The sequence below is a fragment of the Pristis pectinata genome, chromosome 1 (genome assembly GCF_009764475.1).
Source record: "Pristis pectinata isolate sPriPec2 chromosome 1, sPriPec2.1.pri, whole genome shotgun sequence".
NCBI lineage: Eukaryota > Metazoa > Chordata > Chondrichthyes > Rhinopristiformes > Pristidae > Pristis > Pristis pectinata.
In genome coordinates this window covers 83,964,310-83,983,860 of record NC_067405.1, presented here as the reverse complement: position 1 = coordinate 83,983,860, position 19,551 = coordinate 83,964,310, and the positions used below count along the sequence as shown (strand labels likewise).

General features: G+C 42.5%; 1 protein-coding gene across 6 annotated transcripts in view; it reads right to left on the bottom strand.

The window, feature by feature from the left end:
* Positions 1–19,551, bottom strand: part of LOC127571910 (coiled-coil domain-containing protein 9-like) — a 275,215-nt gene that overhangs the window by 219,586 nt on the left and 36,078 nt on the right. The gene's annotated exons all lie outside the window — the stretch shown is intronic.

Here is a 19,551-nt window from a genome sequence, read left to right as displayed (position 1 = left end):
TACTAGCTATTTTCCATCTACACTTAGTCCTGATGCAGGGTCTTGTCCCAAAATATTAACCATCCCCTTGCCACCTCAGATGCTGCTTGACCCAGATTCTTCCAGCACTTAATTTTTTGCTTAATTACAAAAGAGAGAAGGGAATAGGAAAATATGCTTATAAGTTTAGATGAAATCAGAGTGAGAATGTTTTGGTGGAGTAAAATACTTCACAAACTGCCTGAGCAATGAATTCCACTTCGAGTTAAATAGAAGTGTAGCGATTCAGTCCCGTTCAAACTGATCTGTCTCAATTAAGTTTCATAACTCTGCTGCCCTCTTCATCGGTGCTGCCTCCTTTCCTAGTCTTTCAAACATTTGCTACTTTCATTACAGGTAAGTTTCATATTTCTAACAAATAGTGATATTGTTATTGTGATAATGCCCATATTGGGCTGGAACTTTATTTGCATTGCACAACACTTCTAAGTGGTAGGTTGGCTTATTATTATTATTATTGTCACATGTACCAAGATACAGTGAAAAACTTTGTTTTGCATGCCATCCATATAGATCATTTCACAACTCAATTACATTGAGGTAGTACAAGGGAAAAGGAATAACAATGCAGAATAAAGTGTTACAGTTACAGAGGAAGTGCAGTGCAGGTAGACAATAAGTGCAAGGTCATAACAAGGGAGATTGTGAGGTCAAGAGTCCATCCTATCGTACTAGGGGACCATTCACTAGTGTTATAACAGCGGGATAGAAGCTGTCCTTGAGCCTGATGCGACATGCTTTCAGGCTTTTGGATCTTCTGCCCAATTGGAGGCGGGGAGAAAAGAGAATGTTTGCTTTACCAAGGCAGTGAGAGGTGTAGACAGAGTCCATGGAGGGGAGGCTGGTTTTTGTGATTGCTGAGATGTGTCTCCCACTCTCTGCAGTTTCATGCGGTTTTGGGTACAGCAGTTGCCATACCAAGCCATGATATATCCGGATAGGGTGCTTTCTATGGTGCATCTATAAAAATTGGTGAAGGTCAAAGAGGACATGCCGAATTAAGTGAACTTCAATGTTTTTGTACATAATATGTGCAAACAGTGTAGAACTAGAGATTCAAGCAGCACAGTAAATTGTATTAATGACTTATGTGCACATTACACACTAGTGCACAGCACTCAGAATATACAAATGACAACAATTCCCCTGCAACACAAGTTTGGAGCATTGCCTGCTAAAACTGGATCAGTTCTGTTCATTAAGGAATACTGTGGGTTATTTAGAGGCTACCAGCTTTTCACAGTGCCCATTCACAGCACCTGTGCACTTTGAAGAGCTACCCAAGCATTTATCACTTAGGTGTTCAGGGTGCTGTGCATTATCTTGGAGGCTGCCTCAGGGATGAGAAACCAAAGCAACCTTGGCTCAGCTGCAAAATAATTTCTCCTTGCCTTGGGTACTTCAATGCTTGTTTTCAGTGGATCTGCTACACGAGTGGGTGCTGCAGCAATGCAACTGTAGACTGACCCTCAGAACCCTGGAGGAGGAAGAAAGTCTCGTGCCCCAGACTATGCCCCCAAGTGTATACAAAAAACAACACTCCTATCATCAGCCCCCTGAGAAGCAATGCATCAAGCGAGTATTTCCAAAAGCAATGATAACAGTTGTGGTACCTAGGTCTAGATTGCTTTGCTTATATAATTAAAAGGTCAGCATCATCCAGAACTACCTCCACTTTAGATCATTCCAGACAACAATAGCCGATTTATGCCTCACGTCACATCTGTAGCTCATGCAGCATTTGAGCTGCAAATGATGCTCTCTAGTCAAGAAATAGGCACTTCATTTCCTTCCCCTTAAGTGGAGATTATTTCAAACACACGCCTTTTTGCATGATTTCTGGTTTCCCAAAGGTTCAAAGAGTGACTGACTACGATCACTTTGTGCTCCTACTATGGGATCTCTGCAGTACAAGAACCGCAAGGGCTCTGAACATCCAACAGTTCTCATAATCAATGCAATGTTTCTGGAGAGGTCACATAATTCCTTCAGTCTCAGGCAATCTACTGTGCCTGCACACCTCAACTTCTATGCCACAGATGGCCGATTCTTGGGAGACATTCTCTCCTTCAGCCCTTCACTCCTCTGCAGGCTGCTGCAGGTGGAATTGAAGACCAATCCAACCAGGACCATGGGACTACCAAGAACACAATGCTATCAATGATCACCCATCTAAACTTCAAGCCTGCACTGATCCATTGAGGCTTCATGCATAACTGATTCTTTGCTATCATCTGCTGCATGCTCCACAATCTGACTGACCATCGTGAAGGCTTTTCTCTTGTCCAAGGCAGAACAAGCTTGTAGACGAACAATGACATAGGAAGGCCCCCTTTGAATTTGTTGACAGTATGCATTTCATAGCTTGGAAATTCTCTTTTGGACACTTCCACAGACTCTGCTCTAGACTGTAAAGAACTTGAACAACAGATCCTCACCTTGGCATCACAAGCCTTTGGAATTCTGACCGGAGTATACTATTAGAGTCCACTAGCTGATTGGTAGCATATGGATTAAATGCTCTAGACATTACCCATATTTGCTTAATCAAAGCAATACTGTTGTCCATAATCCACACGAGTACAATTACAATGAGAACCCAACATCAACCCGTCAAAAGTTTCAGGTTCTTCAGTTGTTTATGGAACTCTGAAAATGCGGCAATAATGGCATTGCTTTATTAGTTTGTCAATATGCCTCTTCGTGAAAAACATTTAATAATCATAATGAAAGCAGATTTTTGTAAAGGCTCATTAGTTGGAAATATCATTATGGAGTCCTTACACGCCAAGCTGAAACATGGCACAGAACCACCAATCAGAAACCCTGACTGCCTCAGCTCTGCTCACAACACAAGATTGAGGTAGCTTTCACGTCAGTAACAACATAACCAAGCACAACTATTTAAGCATCCTTTATTTGTTCCTCATTTGGGTGTGGCTGTCACTGGAATGGCAATTATTTATTGCTCATCGCCAATTGCTCTCAAGAAGTGATAGTGAGGGACCTTTTTAAATCATTACAGTTCTCCTGGTGAAGATCCTTCAGTAAGGTTTTTGGGTAAGAGAATTCCAGGATTTAGATCCAGCAAAGGAATGGTGATATATTTCTAAGTCAAGACAATGTACAACTTGTACCGCTTGACCTTGTCCTTCTTGGTGTTGGAGGTTGCAGGTTTGGGAAGTGCCATTGGAATAGCAACTGAAATGCATTTCATAGATGGTACACACTGTACCCACTGTACATCTGATCTAGGGAATGGATATTTAGGGTGGTAAATGAGTTGCAAGTAAAACAGGATGCTTTGTTCTGGACGGTGTCAACATTCTCAAGTGGCGTTGAGCTGCACTCATCCAGGCAATCATCCTGACTGGTGCCTTGTCGATGGAAGAAAGGATTTGTGATGTCAGGAGTCACTTACTGCAAGATATCCAGCCTCTCACCTGCTATAGTAGCCACAGTGACTGATCCAGGAGAGTTTCTGGACAATGGTGCCCCTCAATGTTAATGGTTGGGGGCTCAGCAATAATAATGCCATTGAACATCAAAGATACACAGTTAAGACTCTGTCTTGTTGGCACTGGTTATTGCCTGGCATTTTAGTTGTAGGAGTATTACTTTTCTCTTACAAGTCCATGCCTGAATGTGAATGATGAGTCAGAGTACAGGAAGGAGATACAGCACCTCGTGGCATTCTGTCATAACAACAACCTTTCCCTCAATGTAAGCAAAACAAAAGAACAGGTCATTGACTTCAGGGGGTGGGGGGGGGGGGCACACGCTCCTGTTAACATCAATGGTGCTGAGTTTGAGAAAGTTGAGAGCTTCAAGTACCTAGGAGTAAACATCACCAGTAGCCTGTCCTGGTCCAACCACATAGACACCATGACCAAGAAAGCACACCAGCACTTCTACTTCCTCAGAAGGCCAAAGAAATTCAGTATGTCCCCATCGACCCCCACCAATTTTTATAGATGCACCCTAGAAAGCACCCTATCTGGATGCATCATGGCTTGGTATGGCAATTGCTCTGCCAAAACCACATGAAACTGCAGATACTGGGGGACACGGCTCAGCAATCACAAAAACCAGCTTCCCCCCCATGGACTCTGTCTATACCTCTCGCTGCCTTGATAAAGCAGCCAGCATAATTAAAGACTCCTCCCACCACAGACATTCTCTCTTCTCCCCCTCCTCCCATCAGGCAGAAGATACAAAAGCCCAAAAACACGTACTATCAGGCTCAATAACAACTTCTACCCCACTGTTAAGACTATTGAATGGACTTCTTGTATAATAAGATGGACTCTTTGACCTCACAATCTACTTCATCATGACCTTACACCCTATTGTTTGCCTGCACTGCACTTTCTCTGTAACTGTACCACTTTATTCCGCATTGTTATCGCTTTTCCCTTGTACTACTTCAATGCACTGATATAATGATATAATATTATCTGTATGGATGGCATGCAAAACAAAAGTTTTTCACTGTACCTCAGTACATGTGACAATAATAAACCAGTTTATCTAGGATTTACTGTATGCAGAAATGGACTGCTTCATTTGCTGAGGTTTTGCAAATTGTCATTTCATTTACAATCAGAAGCAAACAATTCCATTTATGATGTTATGGAAGGAAGGTCATTGATGAAGCAGATAAATATGGTTAGACCTCAAAGAAATCCAAAAACAATGCCCTTGGGCTGGGTGAATGACCTCCAACAGCCACAACCATCTATGTTTGTGTGGGGTATGACTCCAACCATTGGAATGTTTTCCACCTGATGCCCATCAACTTCAGTTTAACTGGGACTCCCTGATCCCACACTCAGTCAAATGCTGCTTACATGTCACTACTTCTAGAATTCAGCTCTTCAGTCCAAGTTGAGACCAAAGCTGTGATGAGGTCTGTTGCCAAGTAGTCTTGGCAAAACAGAAATCAGACATTGCTGAGCAAGTTATTGGGATGTGACATTTGACAGCACCATCATCAACAACATGTTCCGTCACTCTGTTGATGAGTTGGGGTAATTAACAGATTGAAGTTTGAATTTTGTGACCAGGACACACCTGGCAACATTGTGGGGTACCAACGACAAATTGAAATCTTTTTGTATATTCCGATATCCAAGTCATTTGTAAAGATCAAAGAAAGCATTACTCCTAGAGGAACATCACTGTCTACCAGCTTCTTGCTGAAAAACATTTACAATAATTTGCTTTCTATATTTAAGCCTCTTTAATCCAAATTGACACCAACTCTCTTATACTACGGGCTTTAATTTTGTTCGTCTGCTCTTTAAGTGATTTGATTTGTTCGACTCATATCCAATATCCTTCAAGAACTGGACATTGCTGAATACATTAAGCCAAAGTAATCAGTTAACTTGCTAAATGGCATAATCGTGGAAAAAAATTGTTCTCCAATGATTCACTGAACACCTCCCCCACCAACCTCCAGCACCCCAGTACTCTAGAAGGCCAGTAAGCAATCCCTCTTCCAAACGTACATGAAAAATCAGAGCATTCAGTCCTGATAACAGTTGCTGCAACAAAGTGATATCTTATACTTTGAAAACAAAGATCTCTGGTGAAGGAGACTCCCCTTCTATTTAAGTACCATGTTGGTGTAGAAGATAAATGATCTGACAAGTTATGCTGATTTATAAACATAGAAACATAGTAAAACTACAGCACAGTTCAGGCCCTTCAGCCCACAAAGCTGTGCCGAACATGTCCCTACCCTAGAAATTACTAGGCTTACCTATAGCCCTCTATTTTTCTCAGCCCCATGTACCTATCCAACAGTCTCTTAAAAGACCCTATTGTATCCACCTCCACCACCGTTGCCGGCAGCCCATTCTGTTGTCTTGAAATTAAGTTCTCACTTCTGTCCGCTGTAAAGAAACACAGTACCATGAGGTCGCTTCGATAAAACACGTTTTATTAGCAGTGTACCGCTAAGGAGAGGTTTCTTCAACACTCATTAAGAGTCGCTTCCCGAGTTCTCCTCATACAAAGGAGCAGACAGAAATTTATACAGATATTGTCACGCACACTTAATGCATGCGGCGCCGTGAGTTTCGGTCAAGCCACAGAGATACCGAGACAGACATCGCACCTATTGTCCAGCATAATTGAATTATAATCAAGAAATTCAAAGGCAGGTATCACCCCTCATTGTTTAGGACAAGCTTCCCACTCATTGTTTATTGCACCCAGTACTCCTATTGTCTAGCATAACGGGACTGACCAAGGTCCCGACTGACCAAGGTCCCGGACAAAGTAATTAACACCTTATCTATTGAGTCAGCAGCTTGCGTGCTGTTGCTTGCGAGGTATTTTTCTATCAGCTATAGATATGGTTACAGTTTTTAACCCTTTACTTCCTCAATTCCACGCACTCACCACTCTGAGTAAAAAACTTACCCCTGACATCTCCTCTATACCTACTCCCCAGCACCTTAAACCTATGTCCTCTTATGGCCACCATTTCAGCCTGGGGAAAGGCCTTTGACTATCTACCCGATCAATACCTCTCATCATCTTATATACCTCTATCAGGTCTCCCCTCACCCTCTGTCGCTCCAAGGAGAAAAGGCCGAGTTCCCTCAACCTACTTTCATAAGGCATGCTCCGCATTCCAGGCAGCATCCTAGTAAATCTTCTCTGCACCCTTTCTATGGCTTCCACATCCTTCCTGTAGAGAGGTGACCAGAACTGAGCACAGTACTCCAAGTGGGGTCTGACCAGGGACCTAATATAGCTGCAACAATACCTCTCGGGTCCTAAATTCAATTCCCCGATTGATGAAGGACAATACACCATATGCCTTCTTAACCACAGAGTCAACCTGCGCAGCCGCTTTGAGCGTCCTATGGACTCTGACCCCAAGATCCCTCTGATCCTCCACACTGCCAAGAGTCCTACCATTAAGACTATATTCTGCCATCATTAATGACCTACCAAAATGAACCACTTCACACTTATCTGGGTTGAACTCCATCTGCCACTTCTCAGCCCAACTTTGCATCTTATGGCCCTCTGTAACGTCTGACAGCCCTCCAAACTATCCACAACACCTCCAACCTTTGTGTCATCCGCAAACTTACTAACCCACCCCTCCACTTCCTCATCCAGGTCATTTATAAAAATCACAAAGAGTAAGGGTCCCAGTACAGATCACTGAGGTACACCACTGGTCACCGACCTCCATGCAGAATACGACCCTCAACAACCACTCTTTGCCTTCTGTGAGCCAGCCAGTTCTGAATCCACGCTGCAATGCCCCCTTGGATCCCATGTCTCCTTACTTTCTCAATAAGCCTTGCATCGGGTACCTTATCAAACGCTTTGCTGAAATCCATATACACTACATCTACTGCTCTCCCTTCATCGATTTGTTTAGTCACATCCTCAAAAAATTCAATCAGGCTCGTAAGGCAGGACCTGCCCTTGACAAAGCCATTCCTAATCATATCATACCTTTCCAAATGTTCATAAATCCTGCCTCTCAGGATCTTTTCCATTAGCTTACTCACCACTGAGGTGAGACTCACTGGTCTATAATTCCCTGGGCTATCCCTACTCCCTTTCTTGAATAAGGGAACAACATCCGCAACCCTCCAATCTTCCGGAACCTCTCCCATCTCCATCGATGATGCAAAGATCATCGTCAGAGGGTCCGCAATCTCTTCCTTCACCTCCCACAGCAGCCTGGGGTACATCTCATCCGGTCCCGGAGACTTATCCAACTTGATGCTTTCCAAAAGTTTCAGCACCTCCTCTTTCCTAATATCTACATGCTCAAGCTTTTCAGCCCGCTGCAATTCCCCACTACAATCCCCCAGATCTTTTTCCATAGTGAATACTGATGTAAAGTATTCATTAAATACCTCCACCATTTCTTCCAGATCCATACACACTTTCCCACTGCTGCACTTGATAGGCCCTATTCTTTCACATCTTATCCTCTTGCTCTTCACATACTTGTAGAATGCCTTGGGGTTTTCCTTAATCCTGCCCGCCAAGGCCTTCTCATGCCCCCTTCTGGCTCTCCTAATCTCCTTCTTAAGCTCCTTCCTATTAGCCTTATACTCTTCCAGATCTCTAACATTACCTAGCTCTCTGTACCTTTTGTAAGCTTTTCTTTTCCTTTTGACTAGATTTATTATAGCCTTTGTATACCACGGTTCCTGTATCCTCTTATGACTCCCCTGTCTCATTGGAACACGCCTATGCAGAACTCCACACGAATATCCCCTGAATATTTGCCACACTTCTTCCGTACTTTTCCCTGAGAACATCTGTTCCCGATCTAATCTTCCAATTTCCTGCCTGTGAGCCTCATAATTCCCCTTAATCCAAGTAAACGCCTTTCTAATCTGTCTGTTCCTATATCTCTCCAGTGCTAACGTAAAGGAGATAGAATTATGATCACTATTACCAAAATGTTCACCCACTGAGAGATCTGACACCTGACCAGGTTCATCTCCCAATACCAAATCAAGCACAGCCTCTCCTCTTGTAGGCCTATCTACATATTGTGTCAAGAATCCTTCCTGAACACACTTAAACTCCTCCCCATCTAAACCCCTCACTGTCTGGAGATGCCAATCGATGTTTGGGAAATTAAAATCCCCCATCACAACAACTCTGTTATTCTCTCACCTTTCTAGGATCTGCTTCCCTATCTGCTCCTCAATATCCCTGTTACTATTGGGCGGCCTATAAAAAACACCCAGTAAAGTTATCGACCCCTTCCTGCTCCTAACCTCCACCCACAGAGTCTCCGTAGACAGTCCCTCCACGACGTCCACCTTTTCCACAGCCGTGACACTATCTCTGATCAACAGTGCCACTCCCCCACCTCTTACCTCCCTCCCTGTCCTTTCTGAAAAATCTAAAACCCGGCACTTGAAGCAACCATTCCAGTCCCTGAGCCATCCAAGTCTCCGTAGTGGCTATCACATCATAGCTCCAAGTATTGATCCAAGCTCTAAGCTCATCTGCCTTGTTCACAATACTCCTTGCGTTAAAACATAATCAATACTAAGCCCACTGTCACAATACTTCCAGGGTGACATTGAATAAGCATGTATCATGACAAAATATTGTGTTCAATCCTTCCAAGGCCTTGCTTTTCACACCAACTGCACATTCTTAAAAATTCAAAGCCTGGAGTCCACAACAGCAAAAAAATGTATACAAGCATGTGCCAATCCAAGTCAATGAGAATTTAAAAATTCATGATAATAGTAATTACCTTTGATTTCTTTAGCTTTCTAAGTGGACTTGATGGGACAACTACTTCCATACCAATGGCACACAGCTTACCTTGCTCAGAAAGCCAGATGGATAATCCAAAGCCACTCCCAATGGGCTCTCATGCAAACAAGGTATTGCTGAACTTTCCTGAGATGCCTTAGCTGCTGTCATTCAGACTGAGCTCTAATGTAGGACTCCTCATGGAGCCCAGCAGCAGGGCACTACTTTCTTGCAGTTTCCCATGAGTTACACTGGGAAATACTAGGTGCCAAATATGTAAAAAAGTTAAACCTTGCACAACTTTAGCAACATACATTTGTTTCAATGGAGGGAAAAAGCCACAAAAATGAAGGCAAGTTCCAGGTAATTTGTATTCTTTTACATATAGTTAAAATAACAAAGGATTTAAATCTTCATGATCATTTCTACTTTCATTTTTTTATTTTCATAGTATCATTAATTTTCAACAGTTTTTAAATATTCACAAATATTCCACATTCTGACCGTATAACAGCCATGGCTTAACCAACTTGAGGGCAGGACTTGCCACTTACCGCAGACAACCAGGAGCTGGCTTCAGAAACTTGCTCAAGGTAAGTGCTTGGAGGGGGGTGAGGGGTGGGGGTGGGGTTGCAGGGATGGAGCTCCAGGCAGGAGTGGTCTGCAAGTCACTTTTGCAAGCCAAAGGAGAAACATTACAGAAATCCTCCACTGCAACACAGCACTTCCCATTAGGACTGCAGCCAGTCTAATGGAAGGCTACTCCCTTTGGGTGAAACAGCAAATGGCCCTGGCTGGTTTGCAGTCTTTACTTGAGTTTCAATAACCGAGCTGATGACTATGGGCCACATGCAACAGCACTGTCGGAGTGCTGGCTGCAGGAGTTAGGATACTGACAGAGACCAGGGATCCCACCACCTCCAGCATATCATTCTCCGCAACTTCTGCCATCTCCAATGGGATCCCACCACCAGGCACATCTTCCCCTCACCGCTTTCTGCAGGGATCGTTCTCTCCGCAACTCACTTGTCGACTCATCCCTCCCCCACTGATCCCCTTCCAGGCATTTATCCCTGCAACTGTGCTAAGTGCTACACCTCCTCCCTCACCACCATTCAGGGCCCTTGACAGTCCTTCCAGGTGAGGCATCGCCTCACCTGTGAATCCATCAGGGTCATTTACTGCATCTGGTGCTCTGTCCTCTACATCGGTGAGACCCAACGAAGATTGGGGGAAATTGCTTCGTCAAACACCTTCGCTCCATCTGCCGGAACAGCCAGGATCTCCCAGTGGCCAGCCATTTTAATTCCACTTTCCATTCCCACATTGGCATATCTGTCCACGGCCGCCTCTACTGCCAAGTTGAGGCGAAATGCAGATTAGAAGAACAACACTTCAGGTTCTGTCTTGTTAGTCTCCAACCCGACAGCATCAATATCGATTTCTCTCACTTCCGGTAACCACTCCTCCCACTTCCCACCCCCCTTTTTTGGTTTTCCCTTATCCTTCTGGCCCCTTTACCCCTTCTCTTTCCCCTTCCTCCCCCCAAACTGCCTGTCACCCACACCTTCTTCCCACTGGTTCCCCACCTCCTTCCCTTTATTCCATAGTTTAATGTCCTCTCCTATCAGATTCCATCTTTGCCTCTTCCACCTATCACATCCCAGCTTCTCACATCACTCCCACTTCCCCCCTCCCCCACCTACCTACCTTCGCCCTTCACCTGGATTCACCTATCACCCGCCAGCTTGTGCTCCTCCCCACACCCCCCCCCACCCCACCACCACCCTTTTATTCTGGTTTCTGCCCTCTTTCCAGTCCTGATGAAAGATCTCGGCCGGAAATGTCAACTGTTCATTTCCCTTCATAGACACTGCCTGACCCACTGAGTTCCTCCAGCATTTTGTGTGTGTTGCATCAGAGAGCACAATATTTTTGCCCCAGATCCAGAAGCATGTATGCACCAACATCCCATGACTTTACATGCACTGTAGATGTCATTGCCTCCAAACCCATTTCTATGCTTAGTCACAATTCCCTGACACCAGTTGTTTGCTCCTGAAAAGCAGGTGTCTGAGCCTGAACTTCACTGGGAATGGACTGAGCTTCCAGTAATCCACATGAACTTTGGGATACTATTCCCACATATTATAGGAATATTACCACATGCCAATTTGGAGATGGACACCACTTCTCAACTTAACAAGGACTGGTTGGGGAAGGACTATGCTCCTTGGCATCTCTTGCAGGCTGTCTAAAAGGCCTGCTAATATGTCAAGAATATCCATGTGCATCCACATCATTCTCCTTCAAATCCCTTCAAGTTCTCCTGTACTAAGTGTGTCAGTGAACTCTCCTAGGGAAATACAGCATCTTCCATAACTCCATCTGTGGTCTGTCAATGCAGCTGTCTCATTACATGAAAGCACATCTCTACAATACCTTCTTTAATTTGCATAGTGCCAGAAACTAAGCTGGTGCTTGGAGTTGTCAAGTTGCATAATGCTGTGGTTTCCTCTTCAGTTGAAGAGGAGGGAGGAGGGAGGAGGGAGGAGGTTGGGAAGCTCTCCTTTGAATCTGCAACAGTACAAGCAAAATAATGTAGTAATGGTGGAAGTGTGCTGTTAGGAGGATTGTTCATGACACATACACGGACAATGGTGGAGACACTACTACGGGAGAAGGCGTCTGAAATGGCAAGTTAGTTACATGCACCTTCACCCACTATAACCTCAGCTCTTCACAAATCCTAGTTCTATAATCTGCAGGAGTCACTTCTCCAAGGAAGACAGCTTCCTAGTCAAGGAAGGTCACCCCTTGCATATCGATTTAGAGGCATGCATGTGTGCAGAATGGCACAGCAATGATTAGTATGACAGAAGCATGTGAGGAAAGGGACAGAGTACTGCAGCAGCAGTAAGGGCGAGTGTGTTTTGGTATAGCATTTGTCTGTTGCTGCTGCTTCTTAGGCAGTCTCTCGGGATCTAGGATGACTTGTTCCCAAGACAGTTTTATGGGGTCCAAAGAAGCTAATGAGGCCAATGTGGAAACTGTAGACTCGTCCATAGACAGGGTAGGAAGTGTCTGAGGGGGGTGGGTCATTAATGAGGAGGTGCACTCCTTCTGCTGCTTCCACAGGGCTTCTGTGTGGTCCCAATGTGTGGGCACAATGTTTGAAGTATCATTCTGAATGCTCTCCCTACACTAAGTGATCGTGGACCAGAGGTTCCCAGGATCCATAGGCATGTCGCACCACTTCAGAGTAGTTTTGTACAAAGTAATCTTGGACCTTTCTCCCCCCCATCTGCCTGGTAATCTTCTCCCAGGACACAGCTTGGAATAGTGTCTGCTTTGGGGCTCTGGTGTCAGGCCTGCCCAATGTAGCCAACTGTGCATAACAGGGGCTTCAATGATGGGGATGCTGGCCTGGGAGAGGATGCAGCATTTGTTTGCTTATCCCTCCAGTGAATTTGAATGATTTTGCAGAGGCGGCATTGATTTTACGGTGCTTTAGGATGCCTGCTGGAGGTGGTCCAGGTCTCAGAAACATAGGAGAGAAGGGACCTCTACTGCCTGGTAGAATGAGTTTTGCACACAGTCTAAGATTTTGATCTTCAAACACCCTTTTTCCCCCAATCAAAAGCTAGCACATTGAAGGAGAGGTGAATTTTTCCTCAGTGACCTTTTCTCAGTCCTTCTTGCTGAAAGTTTGTGCATCATCTTCAAAAAACACGCCCTACAGAAGTGGGACTAAACCTTCAGAACTAATGAGTAACCATTTAACCCACAGTGACAACACTGCAGAACAAAGATCACCCAATCTCAGTAGCTGAGTGGTAGTATTCAGATTGTGCTTGCATTTAAACATGCTCAAAGGCCGAGATCCAAGATATTCACAGAAGCATACGGTGAATGAGCAAGGGCCTTACACCCAACAGCTGCTAGCCCAAGGTCTTCTAGTAACCCGCTCACTGCACCACATCACCCTCTGACGACAAAGGTTCATAACAAGACCGTGGAAAATGGAGACCATATCTCATATCTCAGGAGCAGCCTCCGGAGAAGGCAGACATCGATGATGAAATTCACCACCACCTTCCATGCACCAGATTCGATTACACTGATTTGTCTACTATATTTTGAAGGGTCACAAAACTAAACTTGATCACACAAGATCATTAAAATTTCTTTTGCCATTGTTCTCAGGTCCTCAGACTAACTACAGGCAAGATATTCTGATTAACCTCCTCTCACTGCCACTTCCCTGTGCATCCCACCTCACCAGGTATAATGCAAAGCTATATATCAGTAAATCTAAAATCCTGCCCCCAACGAAAACACTCACACCCAATGAAGCAAAAAGTTTCAGAACATCTAGTAACGGTCAGGTACTTTAAGAGTTGAACCCCGACGTCATTTAGCTCAAGAGCAGTTGCACAGATGGGTAATATCGCTTTGCTAACAAGTATTTACTGCATATTCAAAACAGTTTGTTCAGTGCTAAAGACATGCACGTATCGGCACAAACTCTGTTCCACTGACATCAATGATACTGAATCCTAAATAACAGTACAGAAAAAGAAAACAACCTTGGATGAATTTCTACCCGGTTGTCACTTGATTTTATACTCAAAGCCACTTGTTCAGAAAGAAGCTGCATATATTTCAGAGGCGGGATCTCTATGTGGTGAGACATGGCGCAAAAGTATACAGTAGTCAAGCAGTGGAAAAAATTGTGCCAACTTATCACAGTAAAGATGCAGACAGACCAAATGAAGGTTCTGAGACTAGGCTACAGGCACAAGCTGATCAGTGCTTGATGTACTGGAAAGCCAGCCTCAAAGGTTAAGCACAAATTTCAAGGAACATAGGGAACTCCAATATGGCACATTGCTTGGTCCACCATTGACAAAATAGAAAGGGTTTTCATCTCTGTCAGCACTTTTGTAGAGCAACAAACAGTCTGCTGGACGAACTCAGTCAGACAATTTGTTTCCCCCCTGCTGATGCTGCTCCACCTGCTGAATTCCTCCAGCACTGTGTGTTGCTCCAGATTCCAGCATCTGCAGTCTCTTGCGTCTCCAGCACCTTTATAGAACCTACCATTACACAGTCTCTGATGGCTGACAACATAGCTTGTTGAGCAGCACAAACAAGTTCCATTAAAGATCATGTTCCGATAAAAGCTGAGGTTCAAGGCTCGGGATACCATTTTCAAAGAAGCTTCAGCTATAGCCACTATAGCAATACAGATCACTCAGGTGGTGAGCAGCACAAGAGTGGCATTGGCTCCATGAAACACAAGCCTGCTGATGTAAGCAAGATGAAAGGCTCCAAACATAATTTAGTGCAATTTAGAAATTGAAATTAAGCATCTTTGATTTACAGCAAGTTTTAAATTTGAACCAGTCTTGATAACTTAATTTCTTTCCATGCTGTTGGTTACCTTTTGTTACACTCATGTGGAACATTATCACAAAATACAAATTGAGTGTGTGACATTAATTGAATTTATTAATTTATCTTCTCTGTCAGACAGACAGTAATACTGTTTCCACCCTGCCGCTTTGCTAATGCCTTGAAAATGCTTTGGCCAAGGATACTGCCTTGAGGAAATCCTGCAGTGGTTCTGACACCAAGATAATTGCACTCCCCAACCATCACCTCGTACCCCCATCCACCCCCTCTCTCCACCCAACAACAACCATCCTCCTTTGCACAGGTACAACTGCAGCCAGTAGAGATTTTCCCTGAGCATTACTCAATTCCAATTATGAGTCCCAGACCTGAAAAGTTGACTGTATCTCTTCCCACAGATGCTGCTGCACCTGCTGAGTTTTTCCAGCATGTTCTAGTTTTATTTCAGATTTCCAGTATCTGCAGTTCTTTTTATTCCAATTAGTTTTATTAAGGCTCCTCAATCACATACTACCTTGAGATAAGGACCATCACTTAAGTTGCCTCTGGAATTCTGCTCTTTTGAACAGTTTAGACTGTTTACAAGAGGTGTGATCCACTGGAATATTCAAGTCTTCAAATAACAACTGCATTGATCAGGGATTTAGGAATAGGTGAGTTGATACAGAGCTAGTACCAGATGATGTTACTGAGGTCCAAGACTTAGTGCGGTGATCAGAATCTTAATCTGGTCAGTTATGACATCGAGAACATGAAATAGTCTGGTTCAATATTGGCTGAAGCCAAACAGAAGACATAGGAGCAGGCCATTTGATCCACAACCCTTCGAGGGAAGATATATTCCTCATTTAAATCACTTTTTATCTTGAGACCAAGCCCCATAGTGTTTGGTTCCCTCACCAGGGAAAACATCTTCACAACATCTACACCGTCAAGACCCATCAGAACCTTATGCTTCTAAATTGTACAGAACTAATCTACCAAATCTTTCCTCATGAAATTAACTCCTTCATGCAAGGGATCAAATTATTGAACTTTCTCTATAGTGTCTCCAAAGCAAATATATCCAGCCCTCCATAAGCAGGCCAAACGGTACGTCATGTGTGCTCTCACTAAGGGTCTGTACTCATGTAGCAGACACATTGCCCTCAGGACTCAATAATGAATTCAACAATTTGAATAACGAGCTTTTCCTCTGCATCAGACATGGCCAGCTCTTTTGCAAGGTATGAACTAAAAACAGGAAGTGTCAGAATTACTCAATAGGTCAGGAAACATTCTGAGACATGCAGAATTACATTTCAGGTCAATGACTTCACCAAATCTGGAGAAGCAAGGAACAAATGTATGTAAAGATGCATAAACTTAGGGGTAGAGAGAACAAGGAGAATGTCTGCAAAAAAACCTGAAAACATGTTCCACCAGGCTCAAGGACAGCTTCTATCCCTGTTTTAAGACTATGGAACGCTCCCCTAGTACAACAAGACAGACTCAACCTCAGAATCTACCTCGTTATGGCCGCGCACCTTATTGTCTGCCTGCACTGCACTTTCTCTGTTATTGTAACACTATATTCTGCATTCTGTTATTGTTTCCCCATGTACTACCTCAATGTACTGATGTAATGCAATAATCTGTTTGGAATGCAAAACTAAGTTTTTCCACTGTATCTTGGTACATGTGGCAATCATAAATCAACCAATGGGATAAAGACCAAAGTTGTCCAAAATACACAATGCCTTTAGAGCTACTTAATTAACAGGTGAATGAGTACAATTAGAGAAAGGATTTTTTTAAACAATGCAGTTACTAGAAATCTGATACAAAAGAGAATGCTCAAAATATCCAGCAGATTAGGCAGCATCTGTGGAAAGAAAACCAAGTTAAATAGATGACCTTACATCAGAACTGGCCAACTTTGATACAAGAAGGGAGAGCTGGTCATCTGAAATTGAACTTAATAATAGGTGCACAGTAGTGCTGATGCTGCACAACTCCAGCAGCCCAGTTGCATTCCTCACCCAAGATGCAATCTGAGTGGAGTTTGCATATTCTCTGTTACTACGTAGGTATCCCCTGTATTTTCCACATAGGTATCCCAAAGACATACTGGTTGATAGGTTAATTAGCTACTGTAAATTTCCCCTAGTGTATGCAAGTGCCAGGAGAATCAAGAGAGTTGATGGGCATACGAGAGAGAATAATTTATAAAGAAGTAAGTGGGAGAATGGGATTGATACGAATGCTCAGGGTTGACATAGACTCAATGAGCTGAATGGCCTCCTTTTATGTCTTGAAATAAATGAGAACTACAAGTCCCCAGGGATGCAAAGCACCATATGGAAGATGAGCTGCTGTTCATGAGCTTATGTTGGGTTTCAGTGGAACACTGGAAGAGGCCAAAGACAGAGAGGTCAGAGTGGTGCAAGATAGAGAATTAAAATCACATGAAACTGCCATAGTGCTAAGAGCTTAGATGGAGTGGAATTTGTTAAGTGTGTTCAGGATAGTTTCCTCAGGCAATCAGAAGGCCCTGCTAGGGAGAGGCCAAAGCTTAACGAGAAATAAGGCAGGACAAGTGACTGAGGTGTCAGTGGGGGTGCATTTTGAAACCAGTAACTATAGTTCTATTCATTTTAAAGTAGTTATGCAAAGTGACAGATCTGGTCCACAAGCTGAAGTTCTAAATTGGGGCAAGGCAAATTTTGATGGTATTAGACAGGAATTTGCAAAAGTTGATTGGAGCAGGTTGTTTGAGGGCAAAGGGATGTCCAAAAAGTGGGAAGCTTTTAAAAGCAAGATAATAAGACTTCAAGGACTGCACATTCCTATTAGAGTGAAGGGCAAGGCTGACAGGAGTAGGGAACCCTGGATGATGAGGGATAGAGGCTCTGGTCAGGAATAAGGAGGTATTGGTCAGGTACAGGCAGCGGGGATCAAGTGAATCCCTGGGGAGGAGCATATGGGGTGCAGGAATATACTTAAGGAAATCAAAAGGGAAAAAAGGGGGCATTGGCAGGAAAGATTGAGAATCCAAAGAGATGTTAGGTAAAATTTTTAAAGATGCCCTATCAGTGGGTAAATTACCACAATCCTTTTATGAAGCAACTATTTCTTTAATTCTTAAGAAGGATAAAGATCCCACTGAATGTGCATCTTATAGACCTACTTCTTTATTGAATGTGGATTCTAAAATTTTTTCCAAAATATTGGCTTCTAGACTGGAAAAGGTACTTCCACAAATTATTTCTGATGACCAGACAGGATTCATTAAGAATCATTATTTGCATTATAATAGGAGGTTAATGAATATTATATATACCCGTTCATTTGTAATTCCAGAATGTGTTATTTCGTTAGATGCCGAGAAGGCGTTTGTTAGAGTCAAATGGGAATATTTACTTAACACACTTGAGAAATTTAATTTTAGTTCAAATTTCATATCCGCGATCAAATTGATTTACCACCCACCTATGGCTTCAATACTTACTAATAATCAGAGATTCCCCTTGTTCAGGCTTTTTTGAGGTACTAGACAAGGTTGCCCTCTGAGTCCTTTATTATTTAATATTGCTTTGGAACCTTTGGCAATTGCCATTCGGGATTTTTCTAACATATTTGGTATTACTCGCGGAAAGGGGACTCATAAGATATCTCTTTATGCAGATGACCTGTTACTTTATATCTCTAACCCGGAGAAATCTATCCCTGCAGTATTATCACTACTTGCTCAGTTTAGTGTTTTCTCCGGTTATAGATTAAATCTTAATAAGAGTGAACTTTTCCCATTAAACATGCAAGTCCCAATTTATAGGCAATTACCATTTAGATTAGTGACTGATTACTTTTCGTACCTAGGTGTTAAAATTACCAAGAAACACAAGGACTTATTTAAAGTGAACATTTTACCTTTAATTAATTACGTTAAACAATTATTTACTAAATGGTCCCCATTCTCTTTATCATTGATTGGCCAAATTAATGCAATTAAGATGAATATTTTACCAAAATTTCTGTATCTACTTCAGGCGATTCCAACTTTTATTTCGAAACCCTTTTTCAACATATTGATACCAAAATTCTTTCATATATATGGCAGAATAAAAACCCAAGGTTAAGTGAGAAATATTTACAAAGATTAAAAAAGGATGGTGGCATGGCTTTGCCTAATTTTAGATTTTACTATTGGGCAATTAATATTAGATACTTAATTTTCTGGGCATAAGATTTAGATGCAATTCATTGTCCCTGTTGGGTACACCTTGAGTGTGAATCAGTGCAAGGATTTTCATTAGTTTCTATTTTAGGAGCTTCATTCCCTTTTGCACTTACTAAATTGGGTAAACAAATGACTCATCCAATAGTTAAACATACAACTGGAATTTGGTTTCAATTTTGTAAATTTTTTGGATTGAATAAATTTAATTTATCAAGTCCTATTCAATCTAATTTTTTCTTTCAACCATCTAGAATTGTTTTTGAGATTTATTCATTGATAACTGTTTTTTATCTTTTGAACAGTTGTCTAATAAATACAATCTGCCTAGATCACATTTTTTTCGATATTTACAGGTTAGAAATTTTTTAAAAGTTACTTTACCTTCTTTTCTGACACCATATAAAATTGAATTTACGGAAAAAATTTTAGGTTTTAATCCTTATCAGAAGGGCCTGATAGCAATAATTTATGATCAGATTATGAAAAAAGAGGAACTTGATAAAATTAAGAATGAATGGGAAAGAGAACTCCAGATACTTTTACCTACAGAGACAAGAAAGAAAATTCTTCAATTAGTTAATATATCTTCTATGTGTGCTAGACAC